This window comes from Rhinolophus sinicus, linkage group LG01, assembly GCF_036562045.2.
Source record: "Rhinolophus sinicus isolate RSC01 linkage group LG01, ASM3656204v1, whole genome shotgun sequence".
In the NCBI taxonomy this organism is placed as follows: Eukaryota; Metazoa; Chordata; class Mammalia; order Chiroptera; family Rhinolophidae; genus Rhinolophus; species Rhinolophus sinicus.
Genome location: NC_133751.1, coordinates 55,966,169 through 55,977,618, shown reverse-complemented (window position 1 = coordinate 55,977,618; position 11,450 = coordinate 55,966,169). Strand labels below are relative to the sequence as shown.

The following is an 11,450-nucleotide window of genomic DNA, read 5'->3' as shown; positions in this document are numbered from 1 at the left end:
GGGGGGTATCTCAATGGTTAACTGCTGTGTAACAAACGATCCACAAACATAGTGCCTTGAGAACCAAACCAGCCAGCCCCACATTTAGCCTGGAGATGGGAACACATCTTATTGTCTATATTAACATGACTTTGTGCTATTTCTCTATTTTCATTAGCAGAATTTTAATATTCCGCTGTCTCCATTAGTATGACTTTATTTCTTCAGGAGTTTCCTGCCCAGGGAAATGGTTTGATTTCTCATTAAAGGAACTTCCCATCAAATCTTCAATGGGAAACATCAACAGTCTGTGCTCTAAGATTCTTTTCATTCTTTTGCTAGAAATCCTTGTCTTGCTGTTTCCACCAGTCAAGGACTGTCACATGGTGATTCTTGCCTGAATCTAATCACGTCCTTATACTGAAAGATTGCCTTAAACCAAACTTCCAGTTATCAATCAATTCTGACCTTACTTTCTCCTCCTTGGACACAATAACAAAGCTTGGCCATGGGGTATTCTCCCTTACTACAGTAAGCAATAAAGTTAGCTTTGTCTTATCTATATGTTGTGTTGGTTTCATTTGGGAACCAGCTTGATAGGCTTAAAAGAACATTGTATTTTCTCTCATCATTCTGTGGGTTGATTAAACTCAGCTAGGCAGCTCTTCTGCTCCATAGGCTTTTGGCTGTGCTGCATTCATCCCAGGATTCCACCAACTGCAACACCAAGATGGAGTCCTCACATGGCTGGTGCCTTGGTGGTGATGGTGGGAAGGCTGGGCTCATTTGGGGTGCTGACTGGGCAGTGCCTCTCCCTCTCCATGTAGTCTTGAGGCCGTGCTCTCTTATGTGGCTATTCCACCTGTCCTCTCCATCAGTGTAGCTGACTTCTTACATGGCAGCTTAGGGCTCTGCAGTGTGCTAAAGCAGAGGCTGCCTGCCCTTCTTAAGGCTTAGAACTAGAACTGGCACAGTGGCAACTCTACTGCTCTCTGTTCATTGAAACAGTCACAGGGCCAGATCAGAATCAAGGGGAGGAGAAAAAAAACTCCACTTCTCCACTAGGAGAATGAGAAGAAAAAATGCCTCCACCTTAATCTGCCAGAGAGCTGAATTCAGACACTTAGACATTCGTTAGCCCCATCATGATAGGGGAAGAGAGTGGTCAGGCTGGGCCGAGAAGGAGGGGAGCTTTCTTCTCAGTCCTCAGGCTGAAGCCATGAGGCTGGCCTCAGTCTGAGCAGCTGCAACATGCCAGGCAGACCCTGTGCTGATATTAGCAGAAGGAGGCAGAGAAAAGCATCAGCTTGTCTCTGTGTGCCAATCTAGCTGTGAGAGAACCAACAAACACACACAGGACTCAGGAACCTAATAATTAAATGTTGAGCCAAACTGCATCGACTATTGGCATAGCTGCCATTCAGAAAAGGGAAATGTTTTCTCTAAGCTGTTGTCCAAGACTCATTTTAAAAAATGTAAACATCTCAGCTATAAAAGTAGCACAACCACTTTACAGAGTACTTGGAAAATGGGGAAAGGAAAGAGAAAACCCATCCATATTCTTCTTCAGCATAGTCACCCTGACGGTTCCAGTGTGTTCCCTCTCAGTCTCACTCTGTGAGTGGGGACTGTTGGGGTTCTTGGGAAACTGCCGAGGAATGGGTGGCTTTGTGGGGCTGACCTGTGCCTACTTCCAGGGTTACAGAGAGGACTTGCTAGTCCTTTGCAAAGAAATGCAGTTGGGAGAAGTGGGCTCTGTCAGGGCTTTTCCTGGGTCTTCTGTCCACTCATCAAACCAGAGTGCCCAGATTGGGTGCGCGTGGTATGAATAGTCTCCCAGTACTTCATGGAAGGCAGGTCACAGTGGAGCCCTGGTGGGGCAAGCAGGTGTGCTGGAGTCTGGGGTGATGCCTGGAGGTGGGAAAGGAGAGAAAGAAGGAGGCGAGAAAGAAGGGAGGTCAAGCAAAGATAAATATTGCTTCAGGTTGCAGTGTGGGGGAAACATGCTCAATATATTTGTCTATTTGCCTACTTATTCAACAGAACTTTACGGTGTATCAGGCATTGTAAAGTTCCTGAGGTTGAAGTGTGATTATGAAGGACAGATCACAGCCCATGTGATAAGCAGACTGGTGGGGAAAACACCAATGGCAGCAGAGCACGTAGAACACAACAAAATAATTCAGGGGGAGGAGGCTGCCGCAAGACTTCTGAGGAGGTAGAGTCTAGGGTGAGAGCTGAAGACTGTTAACCAAATGAACTGGTGAGAGTGCTGGCGATAGGGGGAGTTTTTCCCGGTGGAAGAAACAGTAAATACAAAGCTGAGAGATTTGGGAGAGGGAAAACAAAATAAGTGAAGCAGGAAAAGCTTTCGACTGGACTTCTAAAGCCTGGGGTTCTAGCCCTGGCCCGGCCCCTGACTACATCCAGGTGGGGTCATGGGATGACCATTTTTACCATGTTTCCTCCTCTGTGGTCTACACATCATGCTACTCCTAGACTGTGAGCTCCTTGGAGGCCTTTCACATTTTGCTCATCTCTGCATCCCTAGGGTCCCCAGGCCACCGCCACGCACAAGGCGAGCTCTCAGAGGATGTCTATGGGATGAACAAATGAATGCAAAGCCACCCAGTGCCCCAGACTCCCATGTCTTCATGTGGGAAACAAAGAGGTTGAATTAGTTACCTCTAAATGAGCTTCTACTTTGAATACTTAAATGCTTTGCAAACTGTAGAGAAGTTTTCGGTAATAGTATTTATCGTAAAAACAGCAGCAAATGACACTGGTCCTATTAATGGCCCTGGGTACCACGGTCAGCCACTTATATCTCTGGTCAGCCACTCAGGATAGCCAGAGATAACATTTTGCCCCTCCACTGACTGGACCTGCAAAATTAGGTTGGGCTTTTGTTTTACTTGCTTTCCTGGCTTCAGGAGTCTCCTCTTCAGCGGGGCCTTCCCTGACCACCCATTGTAAATTAGACCCCGGCCCCACTAAGGTCCCCTCCTCTCACAGCACCCGACTTTTGTTTCTTTATAGTCTCTACCATGAGCTGACATTCTCTCCTTCATTTATGTATTTTCTTTTTTATTGTCTTCTCTGTGCTAGCAATGTGTACTCTCTGAGAGCTGTGGCCTTGCCTGTCTGGTACCTGGAACACGGCCTGGCATAGAGTAAGTTCTGCACTAACCCCTGCTGAGTGACTGACGAGCCAGCCTCCACTGGGACCCACACTGCTGCAAGATGCCCCTTGCCTCGGGGACCGCATCCTGTGCTGCAGGTGACCTGAAGAAACAGCAGCATCTCTTCTAAAGACACCCCTCAGGTAATAAATGCTTTTTTACTTACCACAAAATTGGAATGCAAAGCACTGGTCATCACAGACAGGAAAGAAAAGCCCAAATGAGTTATACATGGCAAGTCAGCCACTGTTTTGTGGCTAGGGGACATGCTGCTGACAGAGGCTGTACTGACCTTGTTGCAGATGACAATATTGTAGTGGTGGCTTTGCTGGTGTGGTCTGACCCCGCAGCGAGCACTTTGGAGTCACTTGTTAAACCCTCACGTGCTTTTACCCACTGGTTTCTCTGGGTCACAGTGTGACTCATTCACCTATTAAAGGACCACTCTTTTTCAAACCAGCCACAGAAATATGACCTTTAAAATGTGATACTTTTCCTGCTTCTTAAAGTTTAGGATTTATTTTCCCATTCTCACTATATAATTTGTGATTCATTTGTGCTGAGGATCACGGATCTTTGTGTTGAAAACAACAACAAAAAAACTTGCCTTCAGTTACATGAATTCTTATGCCACTGGGAGACAGGAGGAAGGAAGGTCCCTGCAGTTCTCATGCCCGGAGAGATTTTATTTATGTATGTTAAGGCAGCAACACGGGAGTGAAGAAAACAGATTTCCAACTGCTCCCAATTGGTTCTGGTTATACATGTAGCAAAAGTGCAGGACCACGGAGACTAAATCTGGGTTTCCTTGCCCTGGGCGGTCAGCAGGAAAGAGGTACTCACACAATCAGAGAAACAGGCTCTAGAGAGTGGTGCTTAGGCCTGCCCCACTCGGCAGAGAATGAGGGAAGCATGGCACTACAGCAGAATATGTGGGTTCCAGAGACTTAACGTTTGTCACTTTCTAGCTGTCACTTTGGCCAAATGACCTACACACTTTATGTGAAACTCTCCATGTTTGCTACGAGGATATCAATACCAGGCCTGCTTACCTACATTAATTGTTTGGGGGATTACATGAGATCGTGTTTATGAAAGCATTTTGTGAACCTTAACGCAGTGTTCACATGTGAGTTGCTGTTTGTATTGATGCTCTCCTTGCTGTACCAAAAATATATAGCTTTTGTATGGCAGGCGCTATGCCATATGTGGGGGGTACAGACAAAATACATCATTTTTGCCTCCAAAACTTGCACAGCTTGGGTTGGGGAGACAGATAAATAGTCACTATTCTCCAACATCATCAGTGCTGTGTTAGATACCCCAGGAGAGGGCAAGAAGGGCGTGGAGGGCTCAGAGCAGGGAACCGGAGGCATCAGGATGGGCTTCCGGAAGCAGGTGAACTGACCATCTTGAAGGACACATAATGTAGGAGGTCTCTGAATGGAGAAGTGAAGGAGAGACACCTCCAGCACAGGAACAATGTGTGCAAAGGGGTAGAAACCAGGGAGAGCATGGAGGGCTCGGGCACGAGAGCAGCTTTGCATGTGGGTAGAGCATGGACAGGATGCGGCTTTCTTATAGGGAGTAAGGCAGGAGAGTAGGCCAGGGCGAACCGTGTTTCTCCAGTCCTCGAGGCAATCGTAAGCTTTTGGAAGTTTTCTCAGAGACATGGCTGTTTGGATATGTGAATAGAGTATGGCTGATGGATTGGAGGGAAGCAAGAGTAAAAGTGAGGGAATCAGTCTGAAAGAGGTGAAAGCAAAAAATTTTAAACTCCTGCTGAAGGCAATGATGATGGGGGTTAAGATTCATAAGACAGGGAAGGCTGTCTTATGTTGGTTCCTGGTGACCTGGGAGATACAGGGACAAGATACGTGGTGGGGTTTTGAAAGACCCATTGAGCCTGAGTAAACCGAGATAGGGTACCTTGTAGAGATGGGGACCAGGGTCTTGAATTGAGTTTGAGACCTACTGACTTCCATGTGGAAATATCCTGCGGTCAGCTGGGCTCAAGATAGCATTCTGGATTGATGATTCCAGATTTGCTGGTATCCATGTAGATGCACCTCACTGCCATGGGTGGCTGAATGACAAGAGAAAAAGGACAGAATTTCAGGGACAGTGAACTTAATGGGGTGGATAGAGGGAAAGAATCGCATGATGGATGTTGAAAAGCCATCAGAGGGTTGGAAGAAATCAGGAGATGCCACAGGGACTAAGAAAGGAAGGCATTTCAAGGATGGGGTTTGCACGTGGTCAAAACCTCACAAATGTTGACAGAGGAAAAAATAGGAAAGTAACCTTCTGGTTTATTCACTGAGTTGCCCTGGCCAGAGCGCGTCAGTAGAGAGGAGGGCACAGAAGCCTGGTCGCAAGGGTGGCGGGGAGAGAGAAGTGAGGCAGTGCAAGCCGTCAGCAAGAATTCAGGAGTCCATGGTGAGAAGGGGGAAGAGAAGTCGTAGAGAGAGAGAGAGGGGTACAGGGTTGGAGAAGTTGGTTCTTGAAGATTGTAGAGAAATAAATGTGTTTATATGCTGAGGAAAAAAGTAAAAAAGCGTAAGGGAGGTTGAAAATTCAGGAATACAAGCAGATGTTTTTGTGGGCCACCTCCCTGATGAAGGGGAAAGGGATGGTATGCTGAGCATGGTCCCTGAGAAGGGAGGGAAGGATGGAGCCAGGTGAAGATAAGCTTAAGGAGAGAAGTCAGGAGCTGACAAGGACTGGGAAGGCTAAGGAGTGGGAGCTGGATGGCCCGAGGACAGATTTTTTTACTCCAAGAAGGAGTCTTGTTTTCACAAGGGTATGGGGATCATTCCCCAGCCCAATACCACACTTCCTGGTTCCTGGTACCCATGCTCCGGGGCCCAGGTGCAAATGCCAACTCAAAGTATCCCCCTCCCCAGCACAAGCACCCATACTCTCCCTCCTACACCTCACCCCCATACACACACATCTGGGGTGGGGAAAATGCAGAGTCGTCAATCCCCAAGGCTCAGAAGAAGCAGAACCAGCCAATGAGGGGCTTCCTACCGAGGCTGCAAATAGAAGGGCATTTATTTAAAACAGAACAAGTTTCCTGAGTACAATGGAAAGGCCAAGGAGGGACCCATCAGAGAAAGGAAAGCACAGCTGAGATCTGGACCTGTGGCTAGAGGTTGTACGCTAAACATGAAAACTTGGCTTTTTAAAAATTAATTTGAATTCAGCCCAACGTCAGGTTAGAAACTGATTGCTATATCTCGATACAATCGATTGTTTGAAATCCAACTTTCAGTTTTAAGCCAGTGTATGTGTGTAAATATGATGATAGCCTTAGGTCTTTGATATGGGAGCTGTGCAAATATCTGAGGCAAGAACAACATTTTAAGTTATTCTTTTTGAACTGCTCCCAGCATTAAACTGTTTCGAATTGTCTCTTCTTTGGATGGATACTCCCTGCTTTGAACTTAAAATGAGATCTCAAAGAGATCACACGACAGTAGTTTCAAAGTTCTCTACATGATCAGACACTATGTTCCCCCTCCAGACTGGGCCTCCCCATTGAGCCCTGGCCCTCAACTCCATAACAATAAAACACAAATAACACAAATGAGTCTGGTGTCAGGGTTCTTTAGAGGCTTGCTCTCCTCTGCAAGGTATTAATGACCAATTTCACAATTACTTTGTTTTGTAGAGTTTTAAGGGAAACACCTATCTAATCCTGCAAGATTCTAGTCGTATGAAAATAATCCTGTGTCCTAATTATAGAACAGAAAACAGGAAAGAATAACTTTGTGTGCTCAAGAATATTTGTTCTTTACAAATCTGAGGTGTGGGAAACCTTCCTTCAAGTTTCATATCCTATCTTTGACCCCAGGTATCTATTGGGTAGTCACTAAAATGAAGAAATGCCTTAAGAACTTTTACACTTACTTTCACTCCCGTCACACATGGCAGTTGCTTCTGAAACTGATTTGACATGGCATTTGCCCTCTGATGGCCCTGTTAAGGAACAATATTCCCGTTTTACATTTTGATGCCTTAGGGACACATTTTATGACTCAGGGAAATAGTTGATAAAAAAAGAACTGTGTAGCAGAAAACTTGAAGTTTTGGGTGATGGTGTTTGTCAATATTAACACCAGTAGTTTTCCCCTACGCTGGAGTTTTTTGAAAACTGGATTTCTAAATCTCAGGTCTCACATTGATGACTAAACCAGTAAAGTTAGTTTCACATGAAAACAGGTCACATTTGTGAATAGCAAAACAGCAAGTCACAAATAGTGCTCCTTACCATACTTATCATTAAGTGATATTTGCAGTTCTAAGGGGGAACATGCATTAACTCCTGCTTGACTAAAAGCAAACTGCAACTGAAAATATATCTGGACATAGAAAGAACAGTGACACTACAGCCTTAGTATTAATTTAGACTCAAATTATTTACGTGGACTGCAATCGTGGCTCCTCTTATTCTTACAATAAAGAAACGTTTCGTATAAATAATATTAAAGGGCTATGTTTGACCCGCTTAAGAGAATAAGTTCTTTACATGATTTTAATGCATGAGTTTTATGAGAGCAAGTGCTTTTGTAAACTGTGAATTCAGACTCACTACAAGTATTTGCAAAGTTTACTGCTTTTCCTGTTGGATATTTAAAATTCAGATTTTTCACTAATTCAGACTGACATTCTTGTTTAACTAGACTAATTCAGTAAGTTTACTTAATTCAGTTAGTGTACTAGTGGAAAAACTCTAGCCAGTTGGGGAAATGTTTCCTAAGGGAAAGAGTTCTGACAACCAACAGATCACATTACCTTTTCAGAAAAGAAGTGGGCAAGTGAAAAGGGTGGGAAGACATTTTTTAGGATGAAGAAGGAAAGTGATGGTATTTTTAACTCTTGTTATTCTGTTTTCCAAGCAAGATAATAAGATATTACAGCAAAGGACAGGGTCTGAGTAGCAGATATGTGAGCAAATCCTGTCAGATGCAGACTTCCTTGGATGTGCCACGCAGTGGGCACAATTCTCACTAACACAGCAGGTCTCCAAGAATATAGCATGTGGCCTATTTTCCTGCAACAGTGGAACTACAATGCACACCCTTCAGGTCTGTTTCTACATCTTTAACTGCAGGTGAAAATACGTGGTTGTAAAATTGTCCCTGGACTTGGCCGAAAGTTTTGAAATATGCCCCATATAGTTCTTATAGCCACAGAGCAAGTGTTCAACTGTGAGAGGCACACAGAAGCATGCTGAGCAGAGAGAATCACAGATTGTGGAGTTGAAAAGGACTTCTGGTCTAATCTCACTGTGTCAGTGAGGAAACTAAAGCCCAAAGGCTTATGGGGACTTGCTCAGCACCTCACAGGTAGTGGCCAGTTTGGAACCAGGATTTTGTGACCCTGGTCCAGTTCCTTGACCACACGAAGGTGACTGTGCTCCTTCAAAAGAGGTTAGTGTTGTAAAATGATTCATCTTGAAATTAACCATTTAACAACTTTTTCTTAGGTGAAATTTGACTGGTTATTTACTGTGCTAGCAATTTATAGGATCACAAGAATTCACAAGGATTCATTATAATTTGGAGGAACAGAAAGTTATCTGTTATGACATGTGCCCTTCTTTTGTACCACCATGTACACTACTCTTTTATGGCATTTAACAGAGTAATTCTTTTTTTTTTTTTTTACTGGTCTGTCTTGCCTACTAGGCTGTGAATAATTATCAAATGAGTACATGAAATTCAGAAATTCAGAAACTAAGGAAGAAGCTGTGGTCCTATCACATGGGGCCTGGTGCAATTACAAGTAGATCCTGAAATTACTGGGCAAAGGCCAGGGCTGGCTTTCTTGTTTGGTGAACATACCTCGCTGTGGTTGTTTAGGAATCAAAATAGCTGACGTGCATCGAGGGCTTATGTGCCAAGCACCATTCTAAATGCTTTATGCACATTTACTCATTTTATCCTCTCAACCCTATGAAATACTAGCCAAAGAGCCCTAAGATCTAAATGTGACAGAATTACAAAACTGAGGCAGGGAGAAGTGAAGTAATTTGCCTCGGTTTTACAACCTAAGCAATCTGAAGCCAGATCATGCGCTTTTAACCCCGGGGCTATACTGCACTAAGCCAAGGACTGATGCAGACAACTTAGCCCTCTCTTTTTGACCTCTAAGCCAATTTATGTATTTGAAAATTGAAATACAACCAAGGCGAACTTCCTGAAATTTTCCTAAACTGGACCTCTCTATTTACCAGTCTCTGTGTTTTCCTACCCCTTCCTAGTCCTATCTCCTCTTGTTGAACTCATCTTTCACCTCTCTGCTTCAAGTGCCAATTCTCTGAAAAACTTACCTGGTTTCCTCTCAAATCAGAATTAATCTGAGGTGCCTTTTGTTTAAACTTCATTTTTGGCACTTACCACATCGTGCCTGGGATGAGTCACTTTAGTGTTTATCTCCCTAGCTAAACTGAGAGCTGTGAGGGCAGGGGCTCTGTGGGAATTAGTGGAATCTCTTTCGTGCTTCCAGTGGGCTTGCGGGGCATTTAGTTGGTTTTTGGAAATGATACTCACTTTTTCAGGAGTCCAGAGCTGCTGTCTGGTGACTCCGTCGTTTTTGGAAAGGCTCTGTGGGCTGAGATGCCCTTGCCCTGTCCCCCGCCCTCCCTGCCTACTCCTGCCCTGGCTTGGCCTCAAGTCTTGGCAGTGCTCGGCAGGCTGCGAGGGCCTCTGGTGTCCTGACACTGGCCTCGGCCCAGTTTCCCCAGCTTCTAAACGCGGCCCGGAGCTACCGGGGGAACTGGAAAAACACTGGCAGGCGGCCCCACCCCCAGGCCCTGGCGGGGCCGGGCGGCCGCATTTCTGCGGCTAAGGCCTGCTGCTTGGGAGGCGCTGGGGCCTGGGGCGGGGGAAGCGGGGGAGGCGGCCGGGCGCGGGCGGCTGCCTGCCTGTCAGCGGGAGCGGGCGCGGGCTCGTGTGTCAGCGGCTCCCTCCTCCCTCTCCCCGCCGCCGCCCGCCCGCGCGCCCGCCCGTCCGCCCGCCCGCGGGGCCTCCCGGCCTCCCGCCGCCGCCGCCGCCGCCCGCTCCCCCCGCGGCCTGGCAGGCTGCCGGCTGCACAGGCGGGGGTTCGCGCCGTTCTCACGACCTCTCAGGTTGCCTGAGCTCATCTGGGAGCTATTCATTTCCTGCCAGAAAGCAGCCGGGCCTGCTAAGCAAACCACCTTGGCCGCAGGGCCGCCGGGGCTGGCCCAGCGTGGCCGCCCTGGCCTGCTCCCGCCCGGGCCGCGGGCTCCGGCTGCCTCCCTGGAACCCCCGGGCCGCCTCGGCGGGCGCGCGGCGGGGGCAGCTCGGCGGCCCATCTGGTTGCACTTAGGAGCCGGGGAGGAAGCTAGCAGCGAGTTGTTACCGGCCAAGGGGTGTGGGAAAAGTTAATTGACTTTAATGACAGGTTTCCCGGGACGGTGGTGACGATGAGGGGGTCCAGTTTAACCCCTGGGTCCCCACTCCACAAACGTGGTGTGGAATGGGGCGCGAAGAGGAGGCACGCCTCCGAGTCGCGCTTATTCACCATTTAGGCAAGTCTCCCTTCTCGATCGAGGAAAGACCCCCGCCTTCCAGTTCAGCGCCTTTCCCGCTCCGGAAGCTGCCGGGGACAGCGGGGGGCCCGGGCCTGGGAGGGTCTCCATTGAGAGGCTCATACCCGCGGCTGCGGAGACCCTCGGCCCGCATCCGGACTTGGAGCTTGGAGTTGTGCCTTATCTCCTGGAGCCATCGGCACTGCCCCGGGCGGGGGAGAGGAGCTGTTGGGTGTGCCCCGAGGCGGTATCATTAGGCCAGGCCGGAGGGATCCGGGTGGGGGCTGGGGGGTGGGGCAGGATTGAAGTCTTCTTTGATTCTTGGCCTCTCCAACTAATTACTCCAGAAGCAGACTGGGTGCGGGAGGGCACAAGGTCTTAGAAATAAACCCACTCATTTTAGGACGTGGAATTGTCCCAGAAAAGGGAAATGACTCATTCAAAGTGACACAGTGAGTTTAGTGGCATACCTGGCACAGGAGACTGAAAAATCTCCACTGGGGCTTAGGATCTGCCCCCCATATTGTACAGAGACAAATGCCTCATCTAATAATCCAAAACCTCTATTTCAGGATAAAAGACCATTTTCAAACTACCAATTATTTTCAAGTGAACAATTGTTCACTTCTTTTCCTTAAATATATGACTCCCCCCAAGATATCTATGTACTTTTGTTGATATTAATAAAAGTTCACTTTTTCAGTTGTTTCCCTTCAGCACAGGGAAAG

The 11,450-nt window shown here is 47.2% G+C and overlaps 1 long non-coding RNA gene across 2 annotated transcripts; it reads right to left on the bottom strand.

The window, feature by feature from the left end:
• Positions 1 to 312: 312 nt before the first annotated feature.
• On the bottom strand, positions 313 to 10,118 carry LOC141571032 (uncharacterized). 2 transcript variants are annotated; one of them, XR_012495504.1, is made up of 3 exons: positions 9,722 to 10,118; positions 7,077 to 7,145; positions 313 to 1,890 (listed from the first exon to the last, which is right to left on the bottom strand). It is a non-coding gene; the product is annotated as an uncharacterized LOC141571032 (long non-coding RNA). The 2 variants fall into 2 exon arrangements; XR_012495509.1 differs by lacking the exon at positions 313 to 1,890 and adding an exon at positions 4,738 to 5,247.
• Positions 10,119 to 11,450: the final 1,332 nt, after the last annotated feature.